Genomic DNA, 17,741 nt, shown 5'->3' on the forward strand with positions numbered 1-17,741 from the left:
GTAAGGGGTGGCTGGGGAATATCGTGCACCCTGCGACAGGCACCCCATGGTGCCTGCCACACTGTGCATTGTTGGAAAGGAGGGTCCCTTGGGTACCGCCATAGCCCGAGTTGGAGGACCCCTGGTCAACGGGGGCCTGCTATGGGCCACTAAAGACAGATTCTGGCAGCTGATTCGTTACAGAGAAACCGAATTGGAATGGCTGTCCGAATCTGTCATCCTAATCGCTCGCTTGGAAACCGAGTCCATAGACTACACGATTCGGGTCCGAAAGACGTGACCTATCCGAATGCCTTTTGGAACTGATTCGGACAGCCCTAATGGTTTACGGGCATTGTAATCGGTCTTTGGGAACTGTGTACGATTCAATCAGAAACAAAGGTTCCGTATCGGATTTGGCAAACCCGAATCCGATTTGGAGCCCTTCCGAACGGCATTGTAATCGACCCCTTTATGTTTAATCATGGGAAATGTTTTGTAATGTATCTCTTTGTGATAATTTTAATTAATCAGGCAATACATTTGTTATTTCATAATAAGGTAAAGGCATGGGAAATCAGGGATTTGGTAACTGTGATACTGGTCTTTTAAAGTGTCTTTGTGGATTGAGGGATGTGGGTTCAAGTAGCCACAAATTGAAAGAACAACATCTGAAACTTCCACAAGGGCAAACAATGGCTTCCCGGTACGGAAACTGCTGCTCCCTTCAGGATTCCAATGCTAGTTATCTGAGAGGCTTGATGTTAGAAACTGAAGAAGGACTAAGAAGGAGGCATTATCGAATAAACTCTAGGGGAATTAAGAATTGAAAGATGTTTATTAAGACGCTGTTTTAGAGATTGTATTAGTGTCAAAAACTGCACCTCTTGTATTTAATAAAGGGTTGATAATATTTTTAACACTGTTCTGTAATTTGGCTGCTGGTGGAATATAATATTGAAGTACATTTAAAAATAAATTCTTGGTACTCGCTGTGCCCACAACCCTGAGATATTACATAAATAGTTGATACTCGCGGTGCCGACATCCCTGAGATAGTAACTAAATAAATAGTTGGTACTCGCGGTGCCCACAACCCTGCAATATTAAATACATAGCTGATACTCGCGGTGCCCACAACCCTGCGATATTAAATACATAGTTCATACTCGCGGTGCCCACATCCCTGAGATAGTAAATAAATACATAGTTGGTACTAGCTGTGCCCACAACCCTGAGATATTACATAAATAGTTGAAACTCACGGTGCTCACATCCCTGAGATAGTAAATAAATACATAGTTGGTACTCACTGTACCCAAAACCCGGGGATATTAAATATAAATAGTTGGTACTCGCTGTGCCCACAACCCTGAGATATTACATAAACAGTTGATACTCGCGGTGCCCACATCCCTGAGATAGTAAATAAATAAATAGTTGGTACTCGCGGTGCCCACAACCCTGCAATATTAAATACATAGTTGATACTCGCGGTGCCCACATCCCTGAGATAGTAAATAAATACATAGTTGGTACTAGCTGTGCCCACAACCCTGAGATATTACATAAATAGTTGAAACTTGCGGTGTGCTCACATCTCTGAGATAGTAAATAAATATATAGGGGCAGATTTACAAGCCCCTTGCGCCTCTTTTACGCTGCCGTTGCGTCACTTTTGTGACGCAGCGGCGGCGTAAAGCCAGCGCCATGGTGCGGGGTATTTACAACATGACGCATCTGGGAGATGCGTCACGTTGTAAAGCCCTGCGCCACATGTAGGTGTTCCGGCACTGGGGGGGGCGTTCCGGCGCAGGAACGCCTCCTAAAAGTGGCTGAGTGATATCTACAAGAAATGCTGCACATTTTATTATTATATAATATTATTATTTTGTCATTTTTACACTTGTTAACACTCTTCGGGCTTCGGTTGCACCTCATTTGCGCCCGTTTAACACTCGAATATAACAATAAACAACAGAAGGGTGACTACCAGCCAAGCTTTGCAAAGCGCCTTCCACTTCGCGGAAACACGTGTCACTGCGCTTTTATCAACTTTTAAACATTTTTGTGTGTTAAAATCTGCAGCAGATGGTGGATTATTTGGCAAATGCGGCAAATTTATAATTATGTAAAAAATGACACGGTTGCACAAATGCATAATTCCAGTGGCCCGGTTCCTAGGCCAGTTTTATGTATTTTATTTAAGCTTAATTTTTAGCCGCTTTTTTTATTCTTGCCTTATGATCCTCTTTTTTGGCTGCTGTGTGTTTGTGTGCGCAGTTTATTCTCTATATTTTTTTTTTTCTTTGTGAGGTGTGCTACATCCTGTTAACACCATCCTCATGCTGTCGCTGCGAGGGGGTTCTAGAACGGCGGGGGCATTCTGAGGGCCCAGGTGGGTAAGTGGGGCAGAAAGAGGCACCCACTGGCAGCAGAGTGGCTGTGGCAGATCTGACATTGTTGCCATAGTTATTTCCATAAACTCCAGTTACCCCACATGCTGCTTTTATTTTCAGAGCCCCTCCCTTAGAAGGGAGTTTCCAACACACGAGAGATGTTGCAATCTTCTCGTTACAAGACCCGCCGAGGCCACTTCCGACCGCGACTGCCAAAGGACCCGCATTAGGTCTGCGGAAATGCTGAGTCACTGCACCTGTAAGATAATCACACTGGCCACTTCAAATGCCAAGCTGCTAATTGGTCGCATATTAGACCTATTAAGTCATAAAAATGAGCGGCAATTAAGAACTGCAAAGTCGTGTTCCGAGTCTTCACTGAAGTATGAAACAAGTCGATTTGTGCTTGATTTTTTAAAAAAAAATTATTTTCTTTCTTCTCAAGACAGAGTTACCCGCAGCCAACACTTTCTGCCTAACACACAGGCTTCTTCAGAGCTGCAATCATATAAATAACGTAATATATATAAATAAGTCATCAAAAACATGTATAAAGACATTAAAAGCACACATTTAGCATTTCAAAACAGCCAAACTCAACACCGAGTCCATATACATAGAGAGAAGAAATGGCCTCGTAGTCATGGACACATTCAGTGTATCCATGTTCACGTAACAGGCACATGGCATTAGACAAAGACAGTTGGGGCGAAAAACGCCATATCTACACATTTAAATCACAGACTAACATGTTCACCCACATTTATACAATGAAAACACATAAAACCCAAACAGAAAAATCACCGTTCAGATTGAGTCCACTTATTTCTTTCCTCGTTCTTAAATTTAAACTCCTTATTGCAAAAAATAATTTGATGTTGAATAGCAGACACAGAGAAAAGAGCGTTTTTTTTTTTTTAGTTTTTTTTTTTTTTTTTTTTACTACAACAGGCCTGAAAAACCCACGAGCCCCCAAGAAAACAAGCATTTGCAGTGCAATAGGTAAGTAAGTAGGGGTTTTATATAGCGCTCGATTGCCGAGGTGTCTTGGCGCTGGAGAAGCATAGAAAGCAGGGTGAGTCCACAGGTCTCGCATTTACACGAGTTTAAGCCATTGGCATTGTAAATGAGAATGCCTACTGTAAGGCATTGTCATTTACAATGCCAATAGCTTAAACTTGTGTAAATGCGAGACCTATTGCATTGCAAATAGTTGTTTAAGTATAAAACTGAGCGCTCGGTTTCTTTTTCTTCTAACTTTAACACTGAGAGCGGTGTCGTTGAAGCTGGCACTGCGCTCAGTGTTAAAGTAAACAAATAAATAAAGAATCCGAACTCTGTGTCCTTAAAGCGGTGCCACGCTCAGTTTTAAAGTTAAAAAAAAAGAAAGAAACCAAGCGCGGTGTCCTTAAAGCTGCGCCGCGCTCAGTTTTAAAGTAAAAAAAAAAAAAACGAGCGCAATATACTATGAAAGTAAAAAAAAAAAATTAAACAGAGTGCGGTGTCCCAGAAGTAGACAAAGCGCTCAACATGAAAGTTAAATAGAATTAAAATTTAAAATGAAAGCAGTGTCCCTAAAGCGGGCCGCGCTCATTATGCAAATACCCAAAAAAGCAGCCGCCATTGCCCCCATCAGTGCCAATAACAAAAATAGTGCTCACCCCCTAGATAAAGCAGGCAGAGTAATGAGCCAAGTAAAAGGTTCAGTCTTGTGGGCGGTAACAAATGGAGACAAGGCGGTACCAAGGCGGAACTAACAAGCCTATTTATGAATCAGAAGCCACCATTTTAGAAGGACGATGACACTAAGCCAATGACAAATATGGGCGGAGCTACTATTGCATACCCTAATACAGTAGCCTCGCAGAGCGAGCAACGCATGCCCGCTGCCGCTAGGCTCGACCTAAAAAGGAAGTAGGTGAAAAGGAAAAAAGTGTAAGAAAGAATGTATATAAGAAAGTGCAGAGGAAATGAGGGAAAATAGAACACAAAAAAGACATTAACACAAATGCAAAAGAAATAGGTGACACACATACCCCAAAACCAATAGTTCAATGCTGCGCTCAAAATGGAAACCACAAAAAAGAGAAAACGGGGTAAAGGGTCCTCAGTGTGCACGTGATATACTGGCGTGCTGAATCAGAAAATCTTAGTCAAGACAAAAAGCAAACAAGATCTTACCATTGCTAATTAGACAGCAATAGTCATGTTTTGGATAAATAAGCATGTCACACTGAAATCTTAAAACGTGTATTCCGTGCTAATAAAATAAAAAACATACACGTTTCACGGGTACTCATAGTACGGCCCGCGGGCCGCCAGCGGCCTGGCAAGCCTTTATCGGTGGCCCGCGGACCTTGCCTTGCATTTCCTACGAGTAAACACAAAAGATGGCCGCAGGAGCATCCGTAATGAATACTATTCATTACGGATGCTCCTGCGGCCATCTTCTCTGTTTACTGCTGGCCTCTGATTGTGCCCGCCTCTGTGACGTCACGGACAGCACCGGCGGGAAGCACAGGCCCTTTAAAAGTCAGCTGTAAGCGCTTTCACAGCTGTCTTTTAAAAGGCCTTTTGGAAGGCTTCATGTGTCTGTGGTGCCGATGATGTCCTCTCTCCGCCGCAGCCTCTTCTCTTCTGCCCGCCTGTCATTCACTGTATGGATAATCCTACACCACTCTAGCTGCTGGACATACACAAGCAGTTGTTGCGTGGCTCACTGGTTTAAATGCTGAATAATCAATGGAGCGCCGGCTGGTAGGGTACATCAATCCTGTTCCAAATCTGTGCCACGCTAGTAGTGGCTTCCTGGCTAAAGCAAGCCCTCCTTCCACCCTGGCATTTTCCTGGCACTGCCTGTGGGTGGTTTGTGACCTCATCTGGGTTACTGCATGATGCGGATTTTTCGCTTTAACGCTTCCTGTTCCCTCGACAAGTTTTTGTGATTATTCCCCTTTTTTGGGGTAAGCAATGCTCTTTTAGGATTTTTTTTTTCTTCACAAGAGATTTTGCAAGCGTTGGGCAGGCAAAACCTAATAATGAGCTGCAGTTTTAAATAATCGATCAGACATCCCGCACCTGAACATAGAGCTGGTGGGAGCCATGTTTGCACTTCTAATGGGGACAAACGCTACAGTTCTAGAAGCGTGCCACTGTGCACTTTCCATTGACCTCGTGACACCCAAAGCTGAGTGTGTTCTGGTTGACAATTTGTTTAAAAAAAAACATTTTTATTTTGTCTCCATTCAACTTAAAAACCAAACCATTCGCTGACTTGGTATGTTGAAAATGATTCTGCAAAGTTTTGCCTACACCTAGGGAGGCTGAGTGAATCATTCTGGTGATAAAACTTGCAGCATTACTATTGCAATGTTAACACTTGCACAGAAACCGGCCTCTTTTATAACCACGGGCTGGTCTGTACATGAAGTTGGAAATGGTCCTTTCCATAGAGTAGTGTTGTTTAACTTCCTTGGTGTCCATTTTGGTTGACCACCTTGGTTGTGCACATCAGCTGACCCCCATTCAGTTACCAATTAGGAGCCATCTTTGCTGCCTCGCCACCCCCGAGCAGTGCCCGTCTTCTCCCAGTGGCTGCACGCTTGCTCCTCTGGCATGTGGATCATTTCTCGATGGTGCCTGGCAAGAAGTACTGCCCCATGGACTAGCATGGATCTACAGTAGCTAAGGAAAGTCTCAGATTGGTGTCTGAATTACAAATCGGTCCCCAGGCCATATATATTTGGCCTCCTCAAAGCCCTGGCTGAAATGCCACGATTACAATATTAAAAAGTGATGGGAGGTGAGATTGGCTGACCTGCCCATTACAACGCAACCATACACTCGACTCTGTGAATCTCTCTTGGGGCAACAACCATAGACTCTGCTCGCCCGGGAGCCTCTTCACTGCCTCAGGACGGGGCAGCTTGCACTTCACCTTGGCCCACAGCCCCTTCTTCGCCGCTTGGATTTGGCAGCAGCTCCATCACCACGTCTGCCGCCATCTCCACGACCAGCTTGATTTCCATCGCCCGGCCGCAGGTTGATCTTCACACCCCCAGGTAAGCACAGGATCCTATTTAAGGATGCAATTTAAGAATCTCTCATCTGTTTTTCCATCTGTCTCTTTCTTACTTTTCCCAGTGACTCTTTCACCCTGCACATTCATTCTGGCTCAAGACTCCTCATCTCTCTTCCTCTTTCTCTCCACCTGTCTCACAATGTCCCCCACCCCCCTCTCTGGATGTCTGCCTTGTTTATCCCTCTGCAGCTTTTTAATGAACTGTATAATAACTGCATGGAACAAAAAGCAGCAATGTTTAAATATAGCCCTTTGCACATGCATCCTATTCAAAGGCAATGAAGATGATTCTGTGATTTATCTTGTTTACATCTGTTTACATCTTTTATTCAAGTATACTGTAATTTGATGGCCGCATTTATGCTTTGTGAATTAGCAGATCCACAGACAGGGTGTGGTTTGGAAGTCTTTAATTCAATTGTTGTATTACTAATGTGTATGGAAGTCAGAGAGGCGTTAGGCTTTGCAGCAGTTTAGAAACTGGAGGGGAAAAAAATACCAAAATTGCACACTATTGATAGACACGTTATTGGGGAAAAAAAGGAAAACACCATTTTCGATGTTTGAAAATGGTCTACAAGTGTAAAAGAGCAAGGACAAACCCAGTAGGTCTCGAGTTGGCAAGGCAGTGCTGATGGTTGTTATTTTAAGTGAAATATACCCTCACCTACACATAGCTGCCATATGAGTTCATATTTTAAATTTAAGAAACCTTCACTGATGTGTCGGATTTCCTAGTTTTTAAATAATATGATTTTAAGCTGTGCCATGTAGTTTATTATTATCACTATTATTGAAGTAGTGTCAATGCTAAATTAGTGTGCCCAGTTCTTATGACCTGATATAAACAATGCTGCTTCTTGGCCTCCAGTTGTTCTAAAGGGGAATTTAGCAGAGCCAGCAGTAGTTTGGCAAAATAATTTCCACCTGCATTAAGCAGAGATGTCAGCTGACATAGAGGGCAAAGTTGAGCTACAAACAATTTTTTGTTAAAATTGTCAGATTAAGCAGCAGATGATGTATTATGGGAAGAGCCATAATTATGTGGAAAACACTTGCAAAGTAGGCTATTTTCCCATTCGTTTGAACTGCTCTTGTGGAAAAAGGGATGAGAAGTGCTGATGACAGAAACTGCATGCCACGGAGACCAATGGCTTGTGAATCCACTTTTAGGCGTATTTGGAACGTTTCTGTGATTGAAAACATATCCCACTTTGTGAATGTATTTTAATGTCAATAACTCATATTAAACCTTAAATAAACACGTGTAATTGCCATGCAATCCCACTTGAGATTGCTATTGTCTGTTAATAAAACATTATTATAACAAAGTGCTCCTTGTAGTTACATCTGCTTTGAAAATACAGCATTGTCTAGTAATGTTTTGAAACAGTAGTGATTTTTTTTTCCCCCTCTAGCCCCGCCCCCTCTGACCCCGCCCCCACCGGTGCGGCCCTCGGCCATAAACCACACTGTAAATTTGGCCCACGAGAGAAAGTTAGATGTAATCTTGACCATTTTAAGGAAACTAAAAGACTTAAAAAATGCTTCAAAATTGTCACTCGAAAACCACGCCTCAAGACCACATTTTAATCCCTAGTGCACCTGTAATATCCTTCGCGCTCAAGAATCACTGTTTCACCAAAGTCGTGCATTAAGGAAACACTCACCCAAATGGGTGGATCCTAATGCAGTGTGTGTCGAAATATAAAACCTGCACCACTGAAGAAGAAATAAATGTAAGCCGAATACCTAAATCCGAGACCCTGGAAATAAAGAATATCAGTAACTGTAAAGTGTCCAAATATTGAGATTTCTTCATATGGTCCTTATCAATGTATTTTTTATTTAGACAAAGGAACAAAAGAACACAATATACTGGACATAAATTATAACTATGTGAAAATATTCATATTCAAGAATATAACTCTATTCAGAATTCATCTTCGGCAAGTTAGCTGATCCCACAGAGTACAGTGGGCATTAGCCTTGTTATCCTAATATTTTGCATATGCTGAATATATTTACAAACAACATTAAAGGTGGAGTTTAAATTTGAGAATGAGGAAAGAAATAAGTGGACTCAATCTGAACAGTGATTTTTCTGTTTGGGTTTTATGTGTTTTCATTGGATAAATGTGGGTGAACATGTTAGTCTGTGATTTAAATGTGTAGATATGGCGTTTTTCGCCCCAACTGTCTTTGTCTAATGCCATGTGCCTGTTGTTGAGTTTGGCCCCTTTGGAATGTTAAATGTTTGTTTTTAATGTTTTAGATAACTTATTTATATATACATATTTTTGATATGATTGCATCCCTGAAGATGCCCATGTGTTGGGCAAAGCGCATTGGCTATCTATCTTAAGAAGAAAGAAAAGAATAAAAGGAAAAATTCAAGCACAAATAGACTCGTTTCATTCTTCAGTGAAGACTCTGAATACGACTTTGTAGTTCTTAATTGCCGTTTTTTTAGGTCTCGGGACCATCCGGTCTGCCGAAGGCAGAACCGGAAGTCCGGAGATTAATGTTTTGGAGAAGAGGGGCTTGAACCCGCCCCTCTTTTCCATTGGCTGGCCTCTTGAATGCTGGCCAGCCATTGGAGAAGAGGTTCGTCACTCCGAACTGGCCCCGTCCTTTTCGGATTCAGGGGCGTGTTTTTTGCAACTTTTCTTATTATCTCCTCCAGCCAATGGCAAGAGGAGAGAAAAAGAAAAACATGCCCCCGAATCGGAAACCGCCGCTGCGTTTCTCCGAGGCATTTCTGCTTCGCCTCGGAGAAAGGCAGTGGTGTCTTCCGGTGCCCTTGGCTTGTTCCTCTTTACTTGCGTGTGGTCACTCTTTAGCACAGCTCGTGTCAACAGGCTGCCATGTCCGCAATAATTGTTTCCATATTTCAGACTTCGCACTCAGGTCAGATGTGCAGGACTGGAGAGGAAACACGTTGGATTGTGTCACAACGTAGCTCGTGGTGTTCCTGTCTTTTGTTGTATTGTGCTATGTTACATTTGTGTAAAGTGGAACTGATCCACACGTGGCCTCCTGCCGCTTAGAGGCTAAAAGTCAGTCATAACAAAGTGTCCTTCTATGCACGTCATGCTCCCATACCACTGTAACCCTATCTTCAAAATGGCGGTGATGAGAGAGATGGCAAGGCCAGGGCCTCACCAAGGGTAAGGTGTGCGCGCTCCACTCCTGCTCTGCTCACTCTCTTACAGCGTCCACCACCTCCTTGGACTCCGGCGCCGCTTTGCTTGCAAGCGCATTATTTGGCTTTGTGCACAAGACATGAGCTCTGATTAAAGACATACAGAGGAAGCTTGGGCGCGATGGTGCAAGTGAAGCTGCACAAGGAGAGCACGTGCAGGGAATCAGTGAGATACCTCAGCGAAATAAAGCATCTCTTGGGGAGATCTATGCGTAACTGAAGGTCACAGGTCAGAGTCCCAGTGCATGCACTCAAACTTTCATCCTTCTAGGGTCGATTAAACGAGTACCATCGAAGGAGGTTATAATTGACACCTGCTATCAGGAAAGAGAGACCGAAGCATGCGCAGGAATTAGCTACGTAAGTGTAGCAGCTGTTAATCACAGTGCTCCACAAACAGAGACTTCGCGGCGCTGTAGAAAAACGCAGGGATGGGGACTGCTCAGCCCAAGGTCACAGTGGTATTCGAGGCTCTCCTAATTAGCAGCTCCGTGTAGCTGCCCCTGGCTGCTCTCGGTAAAGACGGACAAGTCAAAGCAGTGAGCCCGCATCTCTGGCAGCCAAGCGCTGGCACGGCGGGGGCCTGTGCGCAGGGCAGATAAGGGATTCCTGGCTCTGAAGATGCTCTGGGAGGCAGAGATGCCCCTCACACCAGCTCCCGTGTCTTGGGGGAGCTCACCTCTGTTTATCTCTCATCCGCAGAAGGCAGCCCGCAGAGCAGCCGGCGCGGGTCTTCTGTGCGCAAACAACGCATCCCCTGCCCATCTTAGGGCAGGGGACAGAATAATAGCAAAGAGAAGCCGGCATGGGACAGCATCAGATTGTATCAGTATTATGAGTGTCCCAGGTGCTGAGTGTGGCATCGGAGATCTGATGTACAACAGTGTGATCCTGGGCAAGTCGCCTGCGTCTTGGGTCCCTTATCTGCAAAAACGGGACAGCTGAGTAAAAGGCTGAGCACTGTACAAAGCTCGATGTGAAACAGATGGGCATTTACAGGCCATGTTCCGAACGATAAGAGTTCTTGACCTGTGCTAAGAAAGGTCAGAACTCACCCCTGTCACCGGAAGACAAACTGCCCAGATGGTCTGCGCAATTCGGACAGCGAGAGAGAGAGTTTTGTTCAAATATGGATGAACACTTACTAGATACACAGGCCAGTATTTTCACACACCGATGTGGTTTCCAGTCTCGCTAATAAAACATTTACTAATGTTGTATGTGTCATGTGCAGTACCTACATACTGATGCAAATACACAGTATGTTCACTACTCTCTCCTTACGCCATCTTTGTACGCAATTATTCTCTGGTGTTCCAAGCTCGCGTTTTTTAAAAGCGCCCTGAAACTCACTGGGATTTAGTAGAGCTACAATAAAAGCTATAAAACTGAACAGTTAAGAAGGCTCCTCTTATCGTTGCAGCAAAACATGATTTTAGCGCTTTTAGCGCTATAAGCACTACAAGGACAGCTTGTAATAAGAGGAATGAAAACATCACAGCAACACAAGGCTGCACACGTGTGTGTGTCATGGGGCGGTTTTCTTCAAGGGCGCGTGACTAACGAGTGCTGACCTATCAATGTATTGTCCTGTCTCATCTATAGCACCTCATTCAGTGTATGTTGGCGCTTCTACGGAACATATGGTGCAACCACGAGAGCCACTGGGCCTGGGCAGTCTATGACCGTCTTCAATGACTTTCAGCTCTGCAATCAGTACTCGCGCTGCTGTCTACTCCGTCCCTTGTGCCTGGCCGGGGCCTTTCATTATGCAGCTCTGTGGTGTCGAAGATTCAGTCAAAATATGCATCACGCATAACTCTAAAAAGCATTTGCAATGCAATAGGTCTCGCATTTACACAAGTTTCAGCTAGTGGCATTGTAAATGACAATACCTTTTATGTATGTTTTGTTATTTAAAACAAAAATAGAAGGCATTGTCATTTACAATGCCAAGAGCTGAAGCTTGCGTAAATCCGAGACCTATTGCATTGCAAATGCTTTTCTTTTCGGATGCTGTGGGCACATACACATGCTATCTTCTTCTCGCCAACCATGCCACATACACAGCGTGTTTTCCTCTGCTCGCTGAGGGAGGCACATACATGCCTCTCTATCTCTGTGCGGACTGTACCACATACACGTGCGTGTTTGTCAGACCGCGGGCACGTGCACAAACCCCGTTCCGTTCGCACAGCCTCTCCTCGGGGTCTCCGCAGGCCTGTCTGCCTGCGTGACGTCACGGGACTGAGCTCTCATCACATTCACGTCTCCTGACTAACCGAGAGAAACACTGTCACTGCCGCAAGAAGGACAGCAGCCGGTGCGCGCGGAGAACAGCCACCCAACAGTCTACAGGGAACGAATTCAATATAATGACCTCCCTTTTCAGCTAGAGCTCCTTTCTAAGCGCTATAAATTACAAGTGTCGTAACGATTCCAAACGATGATGGTATTTACGTTTCTCCTAGACTATGTTCCCTGTTCCTAGAGAAGTAAATATAACAGCAACAATAATAAGAATGATGACGACATCCTGACTATTAGCAACAATTAGTAATACGATAAAATAAAGAATAAACACAGCTGTGTTACTATTGCTATTACTGCCAGTATTGCTGCTGCATCGACTAGAGTGACTGTTACGAATGTCAAGCGTCCTCGAAGCTCAGGCCGGTCTTTGACAGCTGCCGCTCTACACCCTTCGGGGGCGCGCACGGCAGGGCCCTGGGAGAAAGCATGCCCACTCTGCCAGCTCTGGAGGTGCCCGTATCCTGGCAGCGAGGCTCCTCCCACAGAGCCACCTCACCAGCTTGTGAGATGTACTGTTCTGGGTTAATGCGACGCGATAGTGACATTTCTTCTTTAAAAAAAAAATATATTTTTTAAAGGCTCGTCGTACTCAAGAGGTAACATTGTCTTAGAGTTATCCTTGCTGAGCCTCGCGCCTGCCTTCTGGCAGAAGCGCCGGCTCTTGTTCTGGTAACTCACAGGGTGGGCACAAGGACGGTCGCATGCAGCCACACACCAGACCAGGAACCCGCATAGGTATGCGCTCACAGACACAGGCACGCACATAGGACATTGGGTCATCAATGTCATCAGCAATGCCAATAGCTCTAACTTTAACAATGCCGAGACCATTGTAAATGCTTGTTTTTTATGTCTTAATAGACCCACATTAGGTGTTTCAAACTGCAAAGGCAGGATGCTACGCCCACACTACCTTACAGTAAACGTGAAACCACAGACCTCAGAGAAGGCAAAGTGCTGTTGGCTTAAAAGCTGGGACTGTCTGAAACTGTTGTACTTGACATCAATATTAAGCAATCAGGATAATGTACTCACATACGTAGGGAATGATGGGGACGAACGCCACACAGTTTTTTGACCTTTAAAAGTTTATTAAGGGATGCTCACCCATGACTACTGCGTTGCATGCTTCATCATCGCAGCCCTCTCTCACAATGATGGTACATCTGGTTGGGCTGAGTCCGGTTCAGGGAGCTCTTGACATTGAAGGGACTGGATTGTCTAAAATTATCCAGGGTATTCATTAAATGTTAGAATTTATTTTAGGTTAACGATAAATGAAAAACTGTGGTACTGGTGTAGAACCTGGGATGATGCTTGGAGCAGATTTTGACTCTTTCATCATTGGTCTAAATGTTTCGGCTAGGCTCTCCTCTATAGGTCTGTGGGCCTTTGTCAGGCCCGAAGTATACCCCTAAACAATATTTTCTGGAATCCTGTAAGGATTCCTGATTTGTGCACCATTTAGAAGAACAAGCAACATGCCACACTCATGGATGCTCACATGCGTCTGCTTTCATACAAGCGCAGTACTTGTGCAGTGCAGTCATAGCTATCAAGTCCCCACCTGACTAAAGAGTCTCACAATAGTACAACGTTTGCACAGTCAGGACTGTAGAGTCTCCCCATGAATATAGAGTTTCACATAAGAGCAGAGTTTGTTTTGTGCAGCCAGGGCTACAGAGTCTCACACCAGCGCACACCCAAGTGCAGTGCTTGAGCAGTGCAGTCAGGGTGGCAGAGTCTCCACATGACTATAGAGTCTCACACAAGCACAATGTTTGTCCAGTGCAGTCAGGGCAATTGATTCTCCATGTGACTATAGAGTCTAACACAAGCGCAGTGTTTATGCAGTGCAGTCAGGGCTATAGAGTCTCACACAAGCACAATGTTTGTCCAGTGCAGTCAGGGCAATTGAGTCTCCATGTGACTATAGAGTCTAACACAAGCGCAGTGTTTATGCAGTGCAGTCAGGGCTATAGAGTCTGCACTTGACTATAGAATCTCACACAAGCGCAGTGTTTGTGCAGTGCAGTCAGGGCAATAGAGTCTGCGCATGGCTATAGAGTCTCACACAAGCGCAGTGTTTGTGCAGTGCAGTCAGGGCAATTGAGTCTCCATGTGACTATAGAGTCTAACACAAGCGCAGTGTTTATGCAGTGCAGTCAGGGCTATAGAGTCTGCACTTGACTATAGAATCTCACAGAAGCGCAGTGTTTGTGCAGTCAGGGCAATAGAGTCTGCGCATGGCTATAGAGTCTCACACAAGCGCAGTGTTTGTGCAGTGCAGTCAGGGTGGCAGTCTCCACATGACTATAGAGATATGTTATGTTAAAGTAGATTTATAGAGTGCAGGGCTACTCAGAAGAGTGTCCCGGATCTAAGACAGAAAAGCAAACAAGAAGAACCAGAGGAAGGGAAAGTGAAAGGAAAAAAAGAAAAGATGAATTAAATTGTTTTTTGGAACAGCCAGGTTTTCAGTTGTTTCCTGAAAGCAAGCAAGTTGGTAGCTTGCCTAAGTGGAAGAGGTAGCTTATTTCAAAGTCCAGACACTTGCACTTGGAAAGAGCGACTGCATTTGCGAGCTCTGAGGTACTTAGGGGTGGCCATAAGATGTAAATGAGCAGATCTAGGAGATCTGCGGGGTACATAAAAAGAAACTCTTCTGCATATGTACTTTTCTCCCACACCATGCAGGGCCTTAAAGGCCAAAAGCAGGGCTTTGAAACGAATTCTACTGCGTACAGGTAGCCAATGCAGATTATCAAAATGGTGCGAAATCCGCTCTCTAAGCCCGAGACTCAGAACAGCCCTGGCTGCCGCGTTCTGCACCACCTGCAAGCTGTTGAGTAAGGACTCCGGGAGGCCTAGATAGAGGACGTTGGCATAGTCCTATCTAGAGATGAGGGCCTGATTGACTATTTTTCTGTGCGCGGTCCGTAATAGAAATAAAAACCTCCGAAGCATCTTCCGGAGACCAAAACAGGTCCCGGTTGCTGACTGCACCTGAGCTACCATAGAAAGGGCGACATCCATTTTTACTCCCAGGTTCTTCACAGTCCTAACAGCAGTCTGCGGAGGAGACGGATCTTGTGGCCTCCATTGTTTCCAGGCGTCCAGCGGGGGGCAGCCAAAGAAAATGATCTCGGACTTGTCTGTGTTACATTTCAGATGGTTATGGTTAAACCAAGCAAAGATTTCCTTTAGGCACTTGTTGATCTTCTCCCCGTTGAACTCTTCTCCCTTCCTACAGGTGATCAGCAGTTGAGTGTCATTGGCGTACGATATTATTGAGACCTCGTTCTCTTCAGCCAAAGTAGCCAGAGCGGCCAAGTACAGATTGAAAAGAACGGGGCTCAGAATAGAGCCCTGCGGCAAACACACACTCAAAGATGGCATACTGGCCGATAAAGAGGGTGACCAGACCTCCTGGTTTCAATCCTCTAAAAAGGAGGCAAACCATTTCAACACCCTGCCCTCAAAACCACCCGCCCTCAGCCTCTGAAGGAGATGGCCGTGGCTCACGGTGTCAAAAGCCGCAGAGAGGTCTAAGAGAACCAGGACCGCTTTGCCACCTGCATCCGAGATCTCTTTGATAGATTCAGATACCTCCAGCAGTGCCGTCTCTGTACTGAAGTTCTGCCTGAAGCAAGATTGACTAGAGTGAAGCAGATTAATTGCCTCTGCAAAATTTTCTGATCACTGTATGAACGTATGAAGGCAGAAGAGAAATGGGTCTATAGTTAGTGAAGACCGTGGGGTCAGCCGTAGGTTTTTTTAACAAGCATTTGCAATGCAATAGGTCTCGCATTTGCCAGAGTTTGAGCTATTTTTTTTATTGTAAATGACATTGCCTTTAATTTAAGTTTTGGTTTTTCAAACATAAATAAAAGCCATAGTCATTTACAATGCCAATAGGTCAAACACGCGTAAATGCGAGACCTATTGCATTGCAAATGCTTGTTACTGTTTGTGACAAAGCTATTACAGCAGCACTGTAGGAAAAAGACATGGTTCTGAACAACAGAACTCTTAGAGGCTGTGACAGCTCTTAAATTATGAGAAATTGGCTTATGGCACGCTGGACTTGGAGCAAATTCAATAAAAGTTGGGGTTTGGTGCTTACCTATCTTAAAAAAGACTACAGGGGACTAACATACCCGATGATGCTGAAGGTGTTAAGCCTTTTAGAAAACAAAATGTATGAGACGTGTTGGATGACGCAGATAAGCCCGAACAGCGGGAATTAAGCCAACATAACAGTCTTAGGAAGGCATCCTGTTGAGCATAAGGGAATCTGTGCTAGGAAGCGACTAGAGATAAAGACATGTGAACTAAGAAGTTCATGATAAGGAAGAGGAGAAGTCAGGCTTGGTGAGTGGATATGGTCTCCTTGTATTATTGTACTTTTTAAAATTCCAATAATATGATTGAAACCTAAAATACGCTTTTACCTGTACTTCTCAAACTTTCCATGTCAAAAGTCGGCCATCTGACAGATTCATCTTGCCCAATATATTTGACATAATGAGCAACACTATGTTTCGTATTCCAGGTACATTATTTACTAACATAACCCACTTTGGTGTTTCTTCTTTAGTACAAATAAACGTAAAACTAGTTTGCACCAGTATTGGACCTCTACAGTAATTTGTCGGGCATTCCGAGACATCCTTTAATTGCCACAACAATTCTGCAATTAATATGTAGGTTCTTCCCCTGCTACATTAATTTTCTGATTCATTTTTCAATGTCCATAAACTTTTTTGGATTTATTAAGACACAGACTACTTAATACATATATAGATCTTAGCAGGATATTCATTTTAGGGTGTTAATTCTTCACTTTACATCAAATTTTACAACGTAAAGCCTATTCATACCCACTGTGAATTGGTGGATTATTGGTTTAAGGAGAAGTGAGATATTTTCTATGGATGAGTATCCCAAAACAAACTAATGGTCACTTTCATTGCCAGTGCATCATTATCTGTCTCGATCACCTCTGCCTATTAAAGTTCATTTCTTTAGTTTTCTGATGACTGGCTTGATAGCTTGAAAATATGCCAAAGTGATTAATGAACAGATATGTCCAGATAAGCATTAAAGGACCTGGACATATCTGTTCAATAGTCCTTGAAGTCAGCAGGGATAATTACCTTATATTCTCTTCAAAATAGTGAGAGACCACTATAATTCTCATCTTGTCATAAAACCTCTGACACTGAAAAGTAAATCGGAGCAGAAGCAGACTTGTTTTCTGCCTCTTCCAAAGTGAAATTTAGATGATAACTTTATATTATATGAACTCTAGCTTCAAGACTGACATCTAAAATGTTTACACTAAATACTAGCTTTGCACCGTTTATTTATTCAATCGGCAGAAACAGATCATCTCACACGACACTACTGAAAGCTTTCTCTGCATCTAGACACAACAATTCACAGAGGTTCTGTTTAGTAAATCTATTAAGAAGCCTGGTGAAGTCTTGCTCCGTCCTGCCATTTATGCAATATTGAGCATTGCTAATCCGTTTTTCATTTGATCTTTAATGCTCCTACAACAGATTTGAGAGAATATTTTACATTTCACATGAATTATTAATATGGTATGAAACTTAAAACATGAGGGATATCTACCTGATTAACATATTATGTCAATGACCGACTTTCATTTTACATCTAAACTTCTCTTTACTAATACTTTCATGCTAAACTCTTAACAGTCGTTCTTAACTCCTTGTTAAAGAAACTCTAGAACGCA

General features: G+C 43.7%; 1 protein-coding gene across 1 annotated transcript in view; it reads left to right on the plus strand.

Moving 5' to 3' along the window:
* Positions 1 to 17,741, plus strand: part of LYRM2 (LYR motif containing 2) — a 138,306-nt gene that overhangs the window by 7,778 nt on the left and 112,787 nt on the right. The gene's annotated exons all lie outside the window — the stretch shown is intronic.

The sequence above is a fragment of the Triturus cristatus genome, chromosome 2_2 (assembly GCF_964204655.1).
Source record: "Triturus cristatus chromosome 2_2, aTriCri1.1, whole genome shotgun sequence".
Lineage (NCBI taxonomy): Eukaryota > Metazoa > Chordata > Amphibia > Caudata > Salamandridae > Triturus > Triturus cristatus.